General features: G+C 41.5%; 1 long non-coding RNA gene across 2 annotated transcripts in view; it reads right to left on the bottom strand.

Annotated features, from left to right (window-relative positions):
• Positions 1-5,528: 5,528 nt before the first annotated feature.
• Positions 5,529-17,536, bottom strand: part of LOC109634800 (uncharacterized) — a 105,565-nt gene continuing 93,557 nt past the window's right edge. The window contains exons 3-7 of one of the 2 annotated variants that reach the window (XR_011239927.1): positions 12,028-12,063; positions 11,744-11,824; positions 11,286-11,414; positions 7,526-7,645; positions 5,529-5,605 (exon numbers count right to left, since the gene is read on the bottom strand). This is a non-coding gene — a long non-coding RNA (uncharacterized lncRNA). The remainder of the gene's footprint in view (positions 5,606-7,525; positions 7,646-11,285; positions 11,415-11,743; positions 11,825-12,027; positions 12,064-17,536) is intronic. The other variant, XR_002203085.2, reaches the window with a different exon arrangement.

The raw sequence follows: 17,536 nt of genomic DNA, 5'->3' as shown, positions 1-17,536 counted from the left end.
GCGGCCTCTCATCCACTATCCACCCAGATAATTACCCTGTGCGGCTAGCATCACTCTTTCCCTCCCTTCACCAAGAACAGATTAAACACTGGGGAGTGACCTGCCCTAGATTTCATGCTACATTGAACTCTTAACAAATGAGAGGATGGTCATCCATAGACAGCTAATTGCATGGAGCATATGGTGTATTAACTCATAATCAAGATTAAATCCCACATTTTCGATTTAGATAGGCATTTGGGCTCCATGGGATCCCTGTCATCTCCAAGTCTGATGAGTTGCAACTCTAATCAAAACCTGCAAATTATACAATTGAGCTTTTAGGCCAATAGCAGGCTTGTCAATAGCTAATGACAATGAGATTGTAATTTGAAAGGGATAAAGGAAATCTTATAATAAACCGTCATCTGATGCATTTGTCCGCCTCAACTCAACAAAACAAGGAATCAATTCATCATATGTTTCACATCTCTTATGATTCTCTGGGCTTCAGCTAATCGTCTCACAAAGATGATTTTTACAGAGACTTTTGACAAAATGAATAAATGAGCAATTATGGGTTTCATGGGAAACGGCAGATGGAAGCAGAATCAAAATGACTGAAAACTGCAAACAGAATTTATGTGGAAGGAAAAACAATGCAGAAGAATCGAGAGTTCCTGTTTCAAGTCTGTAGTTGTAAAGGAAACATAATTAAGTTTGAGAGCTACGGACAGTTTTCTTTGCACATAGCAACTGATCCAACATTTCCAATTCCTATTTCCGATACCATGTCTTTAATGCATATTAGTTTCCCCTGGATAAAAACTGCAATTCTCTTGGCGTCTCTGCTCCAAAACAGCGTCTGATTTCAGTTATCTTCAGTAGTGCAGCGTTAGTGAGAGCGACCCAAAGTGTCAGCAATTTGGCAAAATTTCACAATGGAAAGTCCCACAATAATACTAATAAGGTTTTTTTTAAAGTATCGGGAAGGGCAAAATGGTATCGGAACCCCTCTACCTGAAATGCATTATGGCAATTAAACGCTAGCTGTTATAAAATTCAATCTGCAAAGTGACAAAGTTAATAATATAATCTACTTTATTAGTGGATGGACTTCTGCGTGAGTCAGTGCTTTAGAAGCACAAACAAGCTTCCCAGTCATCAGTTAATATCGATTCCCGCCCAGCGTGAGGTGTATTGGTGAAGCTATCAATAGCCAAAGCACAGCGGCCTCACTTCACAGAGCACTGTGACCCCTCCACATTCATCAGTCACACACTTTCGAGCCTGAGCTCTTTTTTTTGTGAAATACAATGCTGATCCTCAAAAGGCCTCGCCATTCACTTTGGCCTTTAAGTGGCCTTTCGCTCCCTTTTCTTATTCCCTTTAGAAAACCGTCACAAAAAAGCTTGAGCAAGTGGCGATGATATACAGATGAGCGTTTGAGTTTAGGGGACACATTTCTGTGCTGAGTTTGTAGAGTACGGAAGAGGTGAGGGATGAGGTCGATGCTGCAAAGTGAAGAAAGAGAAAGAAGAGCCAGAGGATGAAGATCCCTTGCTAATAAACTTGACATTTCTCCTCTCTGCGCTCCAATATCTCACCAATAACAATTAGCTCAGTAATTGTTTGGCTAATTATGATTAAATATCTGGTGCGATGCCAGCAAAGCGCCCTGCACTGCAGTTTGTGCATCCTCACCTCTAACAGTGCAAATGTCAGCGGGAGCCACACGAGGAGCAACACACAACAATCCACACACAGCTCTTCTCCATACTCTCACTCGGACTTCAATTTGTAACCACAGCAATACTTTTTATTTGCCCCGAAGCCGGTGCTTATCAATCTCTCCTGAACCAAAAGGGTGATAGCCTGAGTGGGTAAAGACAGGAGAAGAGGGGCACTTTGAGGAGCAGACACACTGATCCCATCAATACTTGAAGAGAAAAGCTTTTACCGTGTCACCATGTCGTCTCTTATAAACACTATGTTTCCATTGACTATTGGTTTGACAAAAAAACCCTGAGCCTGATAAGAACCACATTCAAGACCTGAACAAATTTCTTCATATCTGATTCGTCACTTAATCGTCAGAATCACCAGTAAAATACTACGAGAATATCTGAGTATATTTGGAGGAGAATAAATAATTTCATGTTAACTTGTGACGGACATTTTCAATATTTTGCTGACATTTTAAAGGAATAGATTAACATTTTGGGAAAATGTGTTTTTTATTCTTTCTATCCATATTTTGATCATAATCCTCGTATCTGAGAATAAGGAACCTACAAATGTTCAGACTTTTATTTCTTGAGGACAGAAGAGTAAAGAATTTTTGCTAAACGGTCTGTATTTATCTACCACTATTCTAGTCTTGATGACCACTCAAAAACACACCCAACCGTAGTAGCAACCCCAGTTCTCTGAGTGCAACTGGAACACAGTTGTTTTAAAGTACTTGGCATTTGATAAACAGAGAATCACCCCAGATAAACTGATTCACATTCATCTTATCACCTCTCACTGCCTCCGCTGGTGATTCAAAGGGGACAGGTGAGCGTGCAATTGCTGCTTCAATAGCTCCTAACCCGCGGCCCCAGCTGTGACGATATTGCTGCTGTTCCAGTCTGAGTGTTACCTCTTCCCCTCCCTTGCCTCCCTCCTCCCCTTGCCTCCCTCCCCCCATTTCCCTGCCTCCCTTTCGCTCCAGGCCGCTCTTCACTCCGCTCCTGTGGCGGAACCGTCAGGTCCTTGTTGCTAGGCAACGCTTGTCTTAAGATTTTCCCAGTAGAGTTTTGAAGGTAATAAAACAATGCCCCAAGACAAACAGCAACTGGAACCGGAAAGGCCTCAGGGAGAAAGAGAGCGATAGAACATAGTTCACCCAAAACTCTCTTTTGGTTTTATTAAAGCAATAATAACAAAACACTCAGCTACGATTTAGTTACGTTAAGCAGAAGGATACGGAGAGAAAATCTATGAAATTCATTCCACACTTTGTGAATTTACACCTCCTGCTAGTCAAATTGAAATCTTATCTCATGGTGACTGAGCATCCAAGCTGAGAAACAGCTGTCTCTTTCAAGGTTACCGAGCCCCAAGGTTATGCAAACATATGGTAATGTATGACTTCAATCTCTGTCTATTGATACATAACCGCACTCGCCTCCATTACAGTTACGGGATGTCTGCATGGGGATTTTGATTGACATCTGTCAGTCTGATTTTTCCGTGCGTGCCCAGGCGACCTTGCAGAGGATGGTCAACCTAACGGGATGGGTCTCTGCCCTCAACTTGTGTTGAGAAATAAAAAGCTTTTGTATGCACAAGCCTTCCTCCCTGTGAAATTACTACAACACAAACAAAACAACTTGAGACAGAGCACAGTTACTCTGGCACATTGAATCACAGGCATCGGGGAGATAAAAACTTTTGTTTCATTTCATTTGCTGGTTTTCTTTTGCTCCATCCAAGCCCCTACATCAGAGGGAAGCTCTTACTAATACAAGCAATACAACCACTCCCACATGGTTTAGTCTGAACTGTTTTTCCCTATAGTTCACTTTTTTTATGAGTGACACAAGACAGCTCAAATTGGCTACTCTCTCCCTTCTCCTATTATAACAGCTCAACAATGAGCGGTGTCACTGATCTCAGACCTAGAAAAAAGATCAGGGTGAAAGGGAATAGCAAGAGCATGAGAGATTTGGAGGCTCCCTCTTGAATCCGAGTGACAGGGAAACACTACTCCAAAGAAATCATCAGACGTGGCATTCAAAGAGGTCTACAGAGCTCCTCACCAGCACCACTCCCATATGAATCATTATTTAATTGTATAGTTTCAATCTGTGCAGTTACGGTTAGACTGTCGTCAGCATTGCCGTGTGGAATTGCAGACGAGAGAGACGAGGCTCCCTCTAATCAAAATGCAAATATCTGACTGCCTGTTGGGGTATTAGTGCATCTAGGAGGGTGAATCTCAAGGCTCTAAATTGAAAGATGATGAATGTGCAGGTTATTTTTTTTTTAATGCTTGCAACTGGAAGCAGCACTAAAATTTAAAAAAGTCACAAAAATAGAAATAAATAAGAAAGTAGATAAAGCCAAAGGGTGGTGGGGGCAATGATAAGAGGATAAAAAGGCACATTTGCAAAGTGTCAACAGGTTTTTGTAATTGCACACTGCCAGTAACCAGCGTGGCACTTCACAGATAGCAGGTAAAGACTTGATTACATGGTGCAGTGACAAACACACTACTCGCCACTTGATATCTGGCTGTCAATCATCGGATGCACTCGAGGAACACGACAACCTGTCCTCTGACCGTCAAGTGTATCTGACTGTCTGACAGAGCTGCAATTAGTCTATGAATCTTTGAAGCACAGGCCGAGGTTAAGTATTCTTTGAGAACAGGCAGATTTATTAACCAGAGATGGATGTACATCATAGTGAATGTGCTCCGAGTATTGTTTTCACTTCAGCCCAGACACAATCATCCATGTACCTTCCAAATCTGCAGCTCTGGCCATGCTTGGACACACTGTGCCAATGTCAGCACGCTAACATATGCACACAAACAAAGTGCAGCTGAGGCTGATGGGAATGTCATTTCTTATGATGGAACAAAATTTAAAAGTCTGGGAAACAACAACGTTTTTCCGCAAGAGGCCGCAAATTTGCAAACTAAATTTCATGGATGTAAAGATGAGTAAAGTTTAAATTAGACAATGGAACCGATCCTAGGGAGCAATAAACCAAATATCTTGACAATCCCTCCAATACTGATTAAGAAAATGGTATCCATCACTACTAAGTCGTATGCCACATGTAAATCTTTTTAATCCCATCTCTTTAGTTGGCACAGGCCCCACAACCCTGAACTTTACAGCGCAGCGCCTGCACCAACCTGAACTTTATGGAATAATAATAACAATTTATATTGCTCAGTATCCAACACACTGAAAGACTCAATTTCCCACTTCTCCTTGGTCCAAAAGCTCTGGGTCTGTTAGTCCGATGATGCGGCAAGATGTTCAAACAGTGAAAGCCCTTGTAAGGATCTTGTAACGCGGTAAAAATGAATGTAAAACCAAAACATTGTAATGAACTAGTGTGCAGTTAAACCACTCGTGCTCTGCTCAGCTTCGTCTCTCTTCTGTACAGTAGGAAACCTTTTCATAAATCTTAGGGAGAGGGATATGTTGCTGTACATAAATCTTGTTTGTACCTGTGTTGGTATGTAGATTGAAACAAATACACCGGGGACTTTACACCGAATGTGTCTGGCTGCCGCCTGCTTCTCCTTCCCATCAGGCTCTTCCTCTCCCTCGTCACATCTGTTTGTGTTAACTGAGTCTGGGACTTATGATTCCTGCTTCGTCAACAGGGGAAAGACCTCTGAGCAAATCACTCGAGAGTCACAGCAACTGACTGACAGCTTGATACGTCCTAGTGCGAGATTATATATATGAAGCGTGAGCAGTTGCTGTACGATGATGTACTTTTTTTATAGTGTGACATTTGTATTTGTTTGTAAGAGGTACCTGCAGCTTGAGACACAGCTGGTGTTTGAGTTTTCAGCCCATTGAATCCGTGTTGGAGACAAAATTAACTTTGTGATCTGCAAAAAAAATTACAAAATCACACAAGACTCCTGAATCAAAACCTACTGATGGTAAGTCTTTGTTAGAACCCACTCTAATCATTAATTCGTTCACCGTCTTCTCAGGCCCAACTAATCTTATGAAGTGTCTTGGACTGTTCTAATAGAAAAATCTTTAAAAAATCTTGAGCACCAATTACAGAACCGGCCGTCCTCATCCTTGAGCCTGCCTGAAAGAGACGGAAACCCTTCAGAGCTTTGAGATCTTTACTCTTCCCCTCCCTCGCTCAAACTTATTCTTTCGGACAGTTCTCCATCTTGACCTTCGGTAATGTGTTAACACTTAAAACAAAGCAGGGAACGCTGTCGCTGAAAAGCAATTCTCATAGAGAATAACGGATTAATTTAGACCCATGCTAAGTACCTGTGATTATGTCCAGTTAATCAGCATTGTGAAACGCATCTCTACTGTCATAACAATCAGGACTATTTGAAAACTATTTCAGTTCTGCACACGTTGGTGTTGCAGCAACATTTGACAAAATGCCAGATCAAAGATTTGAAAAGAGGAGGGATGTTTGCACCTCTTCTCCTCTGTCACTGAGCTACTACAGGAGGGCCATTAGAGGCAGAAACATATGCCATTCAGCATGCACGGCCTGCCGTCCAATTAGTAGCCCTGAAGCATTCGCCTGAAACCAAGCAAAGAAATTGGCAAAACACATGAAGACACGGATGCTTCACACTGTGTACCTGGATGTTTGAGCTTCTTCAGTTGTATGTTTCCACACTTGCGAGTGTGAATAAGGAGTGAGGGGGAAGAGATTTTTTTCTTTACCCTCTGCTGGCGTGTACACATACGGGAACTCACAACCGCTCGCTGTGCGTTTCATAAACCTTTTAAACTCCTGTCAAGTCACACCGGTGTTTCCCTCACAAAAGTTAGTGTCGTCTCTCGGAGACACAGAAAACCTTAGAAGAAAATATCTTTTTTCGAAGCAATTTATTTACTTCTGCTTCATGGGTGCTGATATCCAGGATTGTAGGATGTCTGATTTTTTTTATTTGCCGTTCGAGGAGAGGGCAAGGACGAGGCTTAGCTCACCACACAGTAATATCCAGCCAATACTGCAGTTTGCTGTATATACTTCACAAACAAACCTCCGTGCAGGGCCGCAACAATAAATGAATCAAAATCCTCACCAGTTGATGTTTCGTGTTCAGCAACAGGAAGCAGGAGGTCTGCTGCAGCGTGCACAGAGAGGCTAGCTCCTCTACATGTGGTTTCAGAATTATCCATGTACAGTAACAGGTGAAATGACCGCAGGAGTGAACCAGCATGGTTTTTGTAACAAGCTCGAGATCCAAGCAGGGGGAATAAAAACCTGCTCTGTTACAATCACAAAGTTGGAACCTACCAAGGTACACTCCCCAGGTATGAGAGGGAAAAGTCTGCTATATTCATAAGGACTACAGGTCAGCTCAGATCACTGCCGAGGCGCCTTTAGTCTAGGTGTTCTCAAAGTGATATGGTAATTTCAGAGGATTTGAAGGGACTTTTTCTTCTCTCCATCTATTGAGACTGCTGATGAGAACCTTTGAAGTAGAGAAACCTATATTTTCTCCTGGACAAAAAGACTTGCCACTGCAGACTGTATATAAAAGATGAACGACAGGGCTGCTCCCAAAGAGGGGAAACCAGAGAGTCTTCATCGCCTGGTGGCCGGCCTCAGTATGGGTCATAAATCCCGACTTCTCCATGTTAGTTAACAGGACATGGACCAAACTAAAAAGTCAATTTAAATGTAATATTTTCTGTCATTTTAGGAAGTTCTCATCACACATCCTCATGTTTCCGGTGAGATTGGTTTCTATTTAGTTATTTGATAATATGAAAAAAGGGTCAAACATCACGAATGACAGCTGAGACCTACTCACCATTCGTCAAGCATGTGTATTCGTGGGACCTCGCTACCACGACTCCACCCCCCCGAACGTTACGGCACAGACTCCAGCTCCAAATCCACAAGATGGCAGCGCTTGTATCCGGTTTCATTTCTGGACAGTGGGAGGGAGTCGAGACATGTCATCAGTTTTTAAAAACACAGTTTACGTTCACACACTTTAATAATGATTGATGTTTAACCTCAAATAACTGGACGATAAAGTCACACATGTGTATTTATCAACATCTACCTGTCGGTAGAATGGAACTGACATGTGGATTAAAGTTCATGACAGGTAGTAATTAACTCATAGTTATATATCTGCCACAAGTAAAACGAACACATGAGTTAGAAAAGTGAAAACAACAACCTTCATTTAATGTGGTTTAATAACTTGAAGGAAATAAAGAGCATTGTTGTCTTTATGAGAAGAATCTTACACTTTTGGCATCAGACGAAGTGGAAACAAAAACAGTATTAACCCCCCCCCCCCCAAAAAGGTTCAGTTCGGTCTGGATACCGATGACCTCAGAGGAGCCAAGGACTAGCAGTCCAAAACCCTGAGAAAGATGGATTCTGCTGCCCGGAATGGGCCCGGATTATCTCTCTGGCACAGGAGCCGGAAGAAAGGGAGCAACCGAACATCTCTGGGCGGTGAAAAATGAGCGAGCGAGATACTATTTCTCTTTTAATTCACAAGGGGTGGCCTGGCTCTGCCTGCGATAAGACACAAGTGATCAACATCCTTTGAGTTGGTGGTGACTTGGCCTCCACGCGGCTTGTAGGATGTATTTTGCTTTTCTCCAACAGGTACAGTGTGGCTAAAAAAATAAATATATAAAGTGGAAAAGGAGGAGGAGGGAGACAGAGAGGAATCATCTGGAAGCTGCAGGCACGGAGCTGCCCCTATACCACAGAGCCCAGATCTGGATTTATGATCGTGGGCAGTGCAGAGTCCTCCACTGGGCCTGGGGGGACTGTGGAGATACTGTGAGGCCCTTTTTCTCATTTCTTGTCTTATTTCCACATTCTTTGTGTTGTACATTGCATTTTCACCAAGGACAAAGTGCTCCCTCAAAACACAACTCTGTCTCAAGCGTTTAACTTTCTCCTCCTTTCACATTCAAGTGCTTCAAACATATAAAATGAATCTACATGCCCGGTCATACTTGCGTTGCTGAAGTGTTTTCACACTCGGCCAACTCAAGCTATTGAAAAGAACATGGAGCTTTTACTCAGCGATTTTTGCTCACATTCGAATATTCCAACAAACTCAGGGAAAAGTATCCGGCTTGCTTCATTTAAACTATTGTTAACACCAAGCACTTACACTTCAGTGGCTCAGTTTACTTCGGAAAATACAGTATGAAGTATTAGAGGCAATCAAGTAACATTTGAAAGAAGAATATCCCTCATTTAAATTCTCTATTTGCCCACGTTTGCTTTATGCAAAGACAAAAAACAATCTCTCTTAAAGTGTTGAAACGCTGCCTTAATTAGACCGATTCAGCCAATAAAAAAAGTTTGATCAAATTAAATCAGCTTGTTTGCTTTATGACACTGATTGCTTTTCCCCCCCCCCCACATTTACTTTTGTTCTGAAGAGCCTGAACAAAGGGATCCCATCAGAGATAGAAGAAGAAAATCCACTTTAAAAGAAATTTTACAAAAAGGACCTGAGATTGTTTACTTGTCATTTTCTTCTTTCTTGTTTTCAAAGAACCCTTTGCCCGCTTTTGGTTAAGAAGGTGCAAACATCCAGAAAAAAGAATTGTGTAGAAGAAAGAAAGCCGTGACGAGAACACCAGACATGTGAGAAAGCTTTTTTCAGAGGTCGGCATGAAACGACGAGGAAGCCAAAATAATTAAGAAAGAAAATGTTGCTGTTATCTCAATCTTTTATCTCACAGGTGATACAAGTTGTAATGGAAGTCTTCCGTCCAGCTGCTCACTCTCCCCAGTGCTGGCTCATGCTCACCGTTATCTCACCTTGGTCAGGACAGATGTCACTGATTGCTCTCTGCACTATTTCAGGTCGACACGGAGACTCGGCTCCGCGACTTCAACTTTGAAGCCTTTGCCGCAAGCTCCACCCTCCTTAACGGCGCGCCCACAGATGTCCCACCCATTGAGAACAACGTTCAAAACTAATCAACCCATGATTAGATCTCCTCTGAAATGCCAGAGTTTGGTTTGGCATCTACTCAATATGGGCTGTTAATTACATTCCTCTAATTTATTCATCTCAAAATGGTAATTGTTCACCTTCACACAATTCAACTATGTGAGTAACGCCGTTGCAGATCGTCTAATTACTTTTACCCAGCAGCAATTGGGATAAAAATAAAAACAAGCAGTTTTTCAAACAACTTAATAACAAAGTTGCACCATTTAAAAGTGATTATTAATTGCTTTTCACACACACTAGTAAGATAAACAGTGTCATATGTGGCACAAAAGTCACAATTCAAAAGAGTGCTTAGTCCCAGGAACTATTTTCAACAAACCTGCAGACCATTGTTTGCCTGGGTTTCCACTGGGGTCTCAAGACTATTGTTCAAAACCCAAAATGTTAGACTTCAAGTAAGAAAACAGATTTTATGAGCTACTGCAGATTTTGACCGTTGGAAATAAAACACTAGAGTACTTCATCAATCCAAACCACCGCAAAGGTTCCTATACTTAAGTACTAACATCTACACAAGGACTTTCTAGGGGGTAAAAAGATTTGGTTGCGTATGGTTGCTCACTGAGCACACCTGGAGCAAGGCTAGTACTATTTGCAGTTGTTCTTCTGGCTATTTGGTGAATATACTCTACGTCCAATATTTGCTGTGGTCTGACAGAAAGCACTTAAAATCTCCTTACAGCTGAGGGAACCTGCAGAGTCAGATAGCTGATAATTCCCTGTGGCTGCATCCGAACAAGCGGCCCCTTTCACATCAAACGTAATAATTTGAAACACTGCTAATATAAAAAACTATGAGCTTCAACTATTGTTGTTATCTTTTGGAGTTACATTGTAGTTTGTATCACTTGATTATTGGTCTTAATTCAGAAAAAAATAAATGTTGCTCTGAGAATTCCCAGGAGACACAAAAACACAGAATAAATGAAAGAAAACTTGCTCTTTATCCAAAGCTAATCTCCCTCGTCCTCAGTTGTCAACCCCATGCAAAGAGCCTTATCCAAGAAGTAATAATGTTATGACATTTAAAATATCACCAAAGCATTTCCTCCTACAATGTCATCTTTTTTGCAAATCTGTAGATGCATCTCATCTGATTGCTTTGTAATGAAGCTCTGTTGATTTGATAGATTCCCATTCCCAAGGAATTAAGGTGGATCTGCTATGCTGCATTTCCTAATGACATCCCGCCTCCCATAACAGTCCTGACATTTTGGTTGCCTTATTTGTTTTGCACTCTTTGCCTTCTTTTTGAAGGTCACTCCTAAATTACTTTAAAGCATGCAAATCACTGTGTCCACACTCCACCTTTATCATGTGATGAGTGGGATGGAGCAGGGGGAAGCCACCAACTATAAAAATAAATAAATAAATGAAATGCAACAGGAATGAAAATGAAGATATGGGCCTGATATTTGACAATATCTCATATCCCAACCAAACAAAGCCTCCACTGCATGTGTTCATGTCCCCCCGTTTCCCAAGTGATGGCAGTGATGTCTTGTACAATAGCACTGGGACTGAGGAATTTCTCACAAAGCAAATCATTTCATATTATTATTACCTTTGGGAGCTTGTGTTTTAACCCTTGTCCATTTGTTTGTTGGTTGGTTGGTTTTATCTACTGACTTGATTCCATGAAACTCGGTGGAAGGATGGGCCAAGAAAGAACCCATTACACTTTGGAGCAGATCTGCAGAAAGGGGCAGAACATTTTTGTATTCATTCTGAACATTAATTAACATTAAAAAAAAAGGCATTTCTCAGACATTTTCACAGATTTCCCTGGGAGTAAGGCATTGTTGGAAAAAATCAGTAAGTTGGTGCAGATCCAAATTCTTTAGGCATTTATACAACAGGGCTACAAACCTTTAACTAACACAGTGTGCAGCTGAGAATGTTTGAATTCAGTGGTGAATTGACAATTTATCTTCGACTGTTTTAGAACTATGTCTGAATGAAAATGAAGCCTGTTGGGATTGGGTGACGTATGCGTTCTACTGAGTGCCATTCTATTTTTACCTTTTTATTTCTTTTTGGAAGGACCTTGGTCAGGTTTTCTCAAGTTACTCCCCCTGTGCTCCATGTCAAGAATTATGAGGCCTGCAGTGGAAATTATTAATGAGAGCTTTTAATGGATTTCTAGATGTAAATTCAGGAGGCTCGTCTAACTACTCAGCAGCTGGAGGGGGCTAAGATGCTACATTCATGCGGTCAAAGTTTGCTGAAAGAAAGTAAATCATAACATCTGCAATTGTAGGACTAGAGAATATATACTCCCAACAATAACAACCCCTTATACTCACCAACAATTCATCCATCCAGCCGATCCACCCCTAGATCTTGGAGAGAGAGTGAGAGGAGAAAGAACATTAAACAACTTCTAGAAGTCTGGTGTCCGTTTCAGAATCACCAAAAAGTTTTATCAAGAACAAAATAAAAAATAGTGGGCTTAAGAGAAAAGTTCAATCACTGCCCTCTGTCTCACCTCCACACAGCCGGTCAATCACTACATGAACTGGGTGTAAATGTCAGATCGTCAGATTGTCTCAGATTCTATGCAGCATTCTTGCCCCTTCACGAACCTTAACCCTGGAATGTTTTGTTGCCTCATCCTTATCATACCTTACTACTATTTTATTTGCCACAACAATTTTTCCGAAATCATCCTGTATCTGCCAAGAACTGATATTTTAGAGAGGGAGAATGTAAAAAAAAGTGTTGGCTCTGGATGTTATAGTATGCTGGCACTGAATGAAGTTAAAGTTTTGCTGAACCGATGCTCTTGTCGGGTGACTGGGACACAAAGAAACTCACTTTATTCATTTCAAAACTCTTTACGCTCAGTCTCTGAGGATTAATGGTGATGCTCTATGTAAGGGCCTCCCCCTGCAGGAGCACGATGGAAGAGCCATTCATTTCAACTGGACTGGCTAGACGATGCAAGCTTGTGGCACTCAGGGGCCGCATCTTCAGAGGCAGTAACATAGGATCCAGTGGGTGGATCCATTTAGGGGAACCTATCCCTGGATTCATTGTGCATGGATGATAAAGCTACAAGCTAGCATTGTGGACGGCTGAAGATAGCTAAAGATGCCATGGTATGAGCATAATAAGCTGGTGACGCACTCGAAATCATCCACAGACCAGACCTTCTCATTCCGTCTCTGCCTTTGCGGTCTCTGGTCTACGAAGGCCTCCCCAGACCCAGTAGTCTGAGTCCTGCAGATGATTTCCAAAGTGTTTGGTTTTGATCGCATCTTGATTGTCTGTTTCCAAATGTACTTTTTGTTTAAACTAAGATTGTTTTTAGTAACTACTCATATGTGGATCTTCCGTTTACTGCAATTGTAAAATCCTTCCTTCTTTTATTACCTACCCCCTGTGGCCTCACGCCTTATAAATCCCTACTCTGTTAAACATAGAGATCCTTGTAGCTCAGAATTTTCTCTTTCTTTTTGTTTTCCCCGGATTCAGTGTTTCATCAATATCTGAAACACATCTCCCCCTCGCACAGACACGACTGTTTCTGGTCTGAACGCCCTGTAATTGCAGAAACAAGACTGATAAGTACAAGACGGATTCTGTGTGATCTATGTATAATCAACTGTTCACGCTGTCATTCTGTTTATAGAAACATGCCTCCTAACATATTAATTTGTTCCTGCCTATCCGTCTCCTCACAAATTCATCAGCACATTAGCCCGGGGATCATGCGAGCTCTCCTCCTCGGAGCTAAATAACAGTCTGGGTGAGCGCTGACCCCTGTGGATGTAAAGAGCCTGTCATTGTTTCATATATTCTTCCACATCCATCCTTTTAGTAATATGCCTCCTCTCACCAGCGTATGTTTGAATATTTCATTCAAGACAGATGGAATCCTAATCTTAGCTCCAAGCTGTGGCGTTTTTGTCACCGATCCATTTTCCAATCAGGCAGTCTCCATCTACTCCTCCATTTGTCCTCCCTCGCTGCTCTGTTTTGTCCTCCCTCTGGCTCTGCCACCCATCACTCACTCACTCACTCACTCCCTCTCCCAACTTTCTTTTTGCCCTCTTTCTCTCCCTGGTGACGTACTTTGCTGAGCTACGTCGGACTGAGACGCTTGAATATTTAATTTTCACCGTCATCTATCACGTGGAGACTAATGACAATGAATTCATCTCATGGCTTGTCATTAAATTAGCTTAAGGGAACGGGAGCAGACTGGCATGCAAGGTTTGTAAAGGCTTTTGTTTTCAAGAAGAACTTCCACGCCGTAGATCACACTCCACCTTGACGATTACTACAATTTATTGCTCATATCTAAATTCATACAAGACAAAAGACGGGGTCGAGAATTAGATTGCATGTGATAATTGCTCATCATGGCTCGGCTGCAGAGCAGAACAATTGAATTTCTTACTGTGGAGATTTCACATTTGCATGTGTTAAGCAACAGTCTCACCCACAATTCTTGGCTATGTTATGGTGAGTCCCTCATGAATAATGAATGTGGGAGGCCCTGGAGGAGTGGAGTAGTGAACCTGAAGCAGTGAGATACTCTGCTTATATTTAACCAATCACCAATAATAAAAAAATGTAAGAATCTTCCTTCAATCAAAACTATTCCTCACTCTAATTACTCTATGTCCCTTAAAAGCAGTGTCAAGCAATACAATTTATCTTTATTTGTATGTTCTGTGGGTTTTGTGGGGATTTGTTTGTATATTCGTGTTTCTTTGGATTTAGAAAATTTAAACCAATTTTGTGTTTTACGCAGCAGGAGATTTTCCGGGTCAGACGAGTTCACAACAGGAAAATATCCAGAACATTCAGGTGAGGTGTGGTGCAGATAGCGCCCTCTACGTGCATGGCTCCTCTCAGACATCTTCTGTTCTCATCTGCTGCTTTGGTATGCAGCTCCTTGTAATCATAAATCTGTAATTAATCTGTACTATCTCATAATTACATTTGTGTTGTGTTGCTTTGTCTATTACAAAACAGTTTACTAATAATCACAGTATCGCTGACAAACACATTGTGTTTCCTGTCACTGCTTCACAATAAAAGCTTCCCCTTGTTTTGACAGCTATTTAGCTTTTGCATGAACGATCAACCCGGTCGACAAATCAACCAAAGAAAGAGAAAAATAACAACCAATTAAACAATGCAATTAAATCTCGATTATGATGACGCATTCGGTTTTTGACCCACGGGCACATGCCTCTCATTTGGATTGAATGCGAGAAAAGTTTTACGATTCTTTCTTTTGTTGTTTTTTTTGTGTAAAAATAAAACTTTTCTCATCAATCCCTATCAGCCACTCACCCGTAATAGATAAGGGTTTGTTTACCTGCCTCTCTAATGGTTCATCTCCCTGATGAGTGTTTTTACTCACTACAATTAATTATCACTGCTGAATTTACGGAGGAGAGCAGCATCCAAACAATTACAGCTTTCATCTGCTAATTGAACAATGGTCCATCTATCTCTCTGATGGAATTGCGGCTGTTTTGATGTAGAGGGTTTCTCACCTTGATGGAAAAGTCCAGACTCGGGTCTCGGTGACACACTGAGGGGCATTACAAAGAGCTCAGGATACATCTCGTGTGAGTAGTTTTTGTTATTCAGTAAAAAAACGTCTGATGAAGGTGAATGAAATACGTGTTCACGTCTTCAGGTTTTCAAGAAATACGTTGCTCTGGGGTTTGCAAACAGTGAGTGTGCATGTTCGCATGTACTGACTGTATCTGAGTGTGTGTTGTGTGCCTGAGTGTGTGCGCTTGTGCGTCCCTCTGGGTTGTCAGATCCTGTTAATTGCTGCCTTCCTGCTGCTTTAAAAAGTTGTGACTAGCCCACCACCCACTGCCCCCCACCCCCTCCGCACTGTCGCTCCGCTTTCATTATTTACCCGTTCAAATGAGAGAAAAATGTTCTTGTCGACATTAATGACTCCACAAGAGAGAGAGGGAGAAGAAAGACTAAACTAATTAAGGCGACTGACTCACCTCGCCATTACGGAGAATTTAGTCTGGGTATTGCAGTGTACTTCTGCTGCTGCTACCCCCCCACCCACCATCCTCTTCCTCCCCCTCCTTTTTAATTACCGCACACTTAAAGTTTTTCAACTGCCAACAAACAACCGGTGAGGGATGGGAAGTGACATGGAGCCATTTTCCTTGATCAGACTTTCACAGCAACACCATGTGAATATATATATATATATATATATATATATATATATATATGCGCCGAGGATTGTGTCAAATGAGATGGTAAAATGTTAAAATAAATCATAAATCAGCGAGGGATAACTATTTACCCAGCATAGTTTTGGCTTGTCTGATCAACACTCAATCAAATTTGAATTTTCTCTTCAGAGTAATCAACAGAATATTTTTTTCTCTAAAAACGTCAGAAAATTGTGAAATTGGTTATTGCAGGGTCGAAAACCCAAGGTAATACATTCTAATGCCCCCAAAAAATCAAAACCATAGTCGGCTTATTATCACATATAATAAAAAAAAGCCAGCAAAGATTCAGATTTAAAACCAGAGGGGGCTGGAACCACTCTGCTTTATTTCCCTTCAAGTATTTGGCAGTGGGAAAGCAGACTTGGCTGGACCAATGTATAAACCATACATATTAGAGTATTTATAGCATCTATTAATGGCAAGTGTATTAAAAATGAATGGCCTGTGAATGACAGCAGAAAAAATGGAGAGTGGGATTAGATGAAATGGCAACGCAGAACAGGCAAGACTGATCTCCTCTTTCAGCAGAGGCGACTCCAACAGAAGTACCTGCTAAGCAAATTTATTTCACTCCACTTTAATTCTCCTGGCCTCTCTCTCTCTGTTTCCCTCTCTCTCTCTCCGTCTTTCTCTCTGTCACTTCCTTGGAGCCCTTTCACAATAATTCCAAGACGAGCACTTTCCCCCCTTAAATCACATCCCTTTATTTGCAAGCCCAACACTTTTTTTTAAAGCGGGCTTTTAAGAAATTAATCTGGATGTTGAAAAACACTATTGCTAATACCTCCACAGACACGGAGAAAGCAATCCTGACTATTGAGCGGGTGGTAAATTGCCAATTAGAGGGTAACGTTGTACTGCAAAGGCCTATATACATTCAATGGGGGCTTGCCTCTGTTGTAAGACTACCCGTCAGTCAAACAGCACCTGGGGCAATTTTGTATTTCATTAAGTCATAATTAATGAAGGTAGGTATTATTCCCTCCCATGGGGACAGGGAGACTAGGCTTCCATTGTGAGCCCCGTTCTCATTATGAAACCATATTTTCTAAAGGAGTGGTTGGGCACTTATTTCAGAACAGATTTTAATTATGGACCCTGTCTTCATGTCACATTTGATGAGCTGGGCGGCAGGTAAACACGTGTGTTGTGAGGTGAGTGGGGATGAGTACTTGAAGCCAGGATTGATTTCAAAAGGCCGCAGAAGCTCAGATGTTATACTTTCTGCTCTCAATTATGGAGGAATGAAGAAAGTCGGTTCCCTTTTTGTTATTGCTGCATATTGTTATTATTGCATATTTTATCTCAACTACTCAGATTAAAACATCAGAAACAATTCTTAGTGGCATAGAGACACCTAACGATAAAAGTGTGGTTACACTTCACTGCAGTCAATGTTATTGCTCGTGGCTACAAGTTCAAGGAGATTTTTTTGCCTGTATTGATGGAAACACTAGCAATATGTGAAAGCACCGCGCTAAAGTCCATCACATACAGAAAGTAGAGAGACACACCAAAGTGTTCACCCTCACAGATATCAGTCCTTGAAATGAACCATTCCTGAACGTCCAATATTGAA

Source organism: Paralichthys olivaceus, chromosome 22 (genome assembly GCF_024713975.1).
Source record: "Paralichthys olivaceus isolate ysfri-2021 chromosome 22, ASM2471397v2, whole genome shotgun sequence".
Classification (NCBI taxonomy): domain Eukaryota; kingdom Metazoa; phylum Chordata; class Actinopteri; order Pleuronectiformes; family Paralichthyidae; genus Paralichthys; species Paralichthys olivaceus.
Note: the sequence above shows the minus strand (reverse complement) of the source record. Positions and strands in the feature narration are given on the sequence as shown.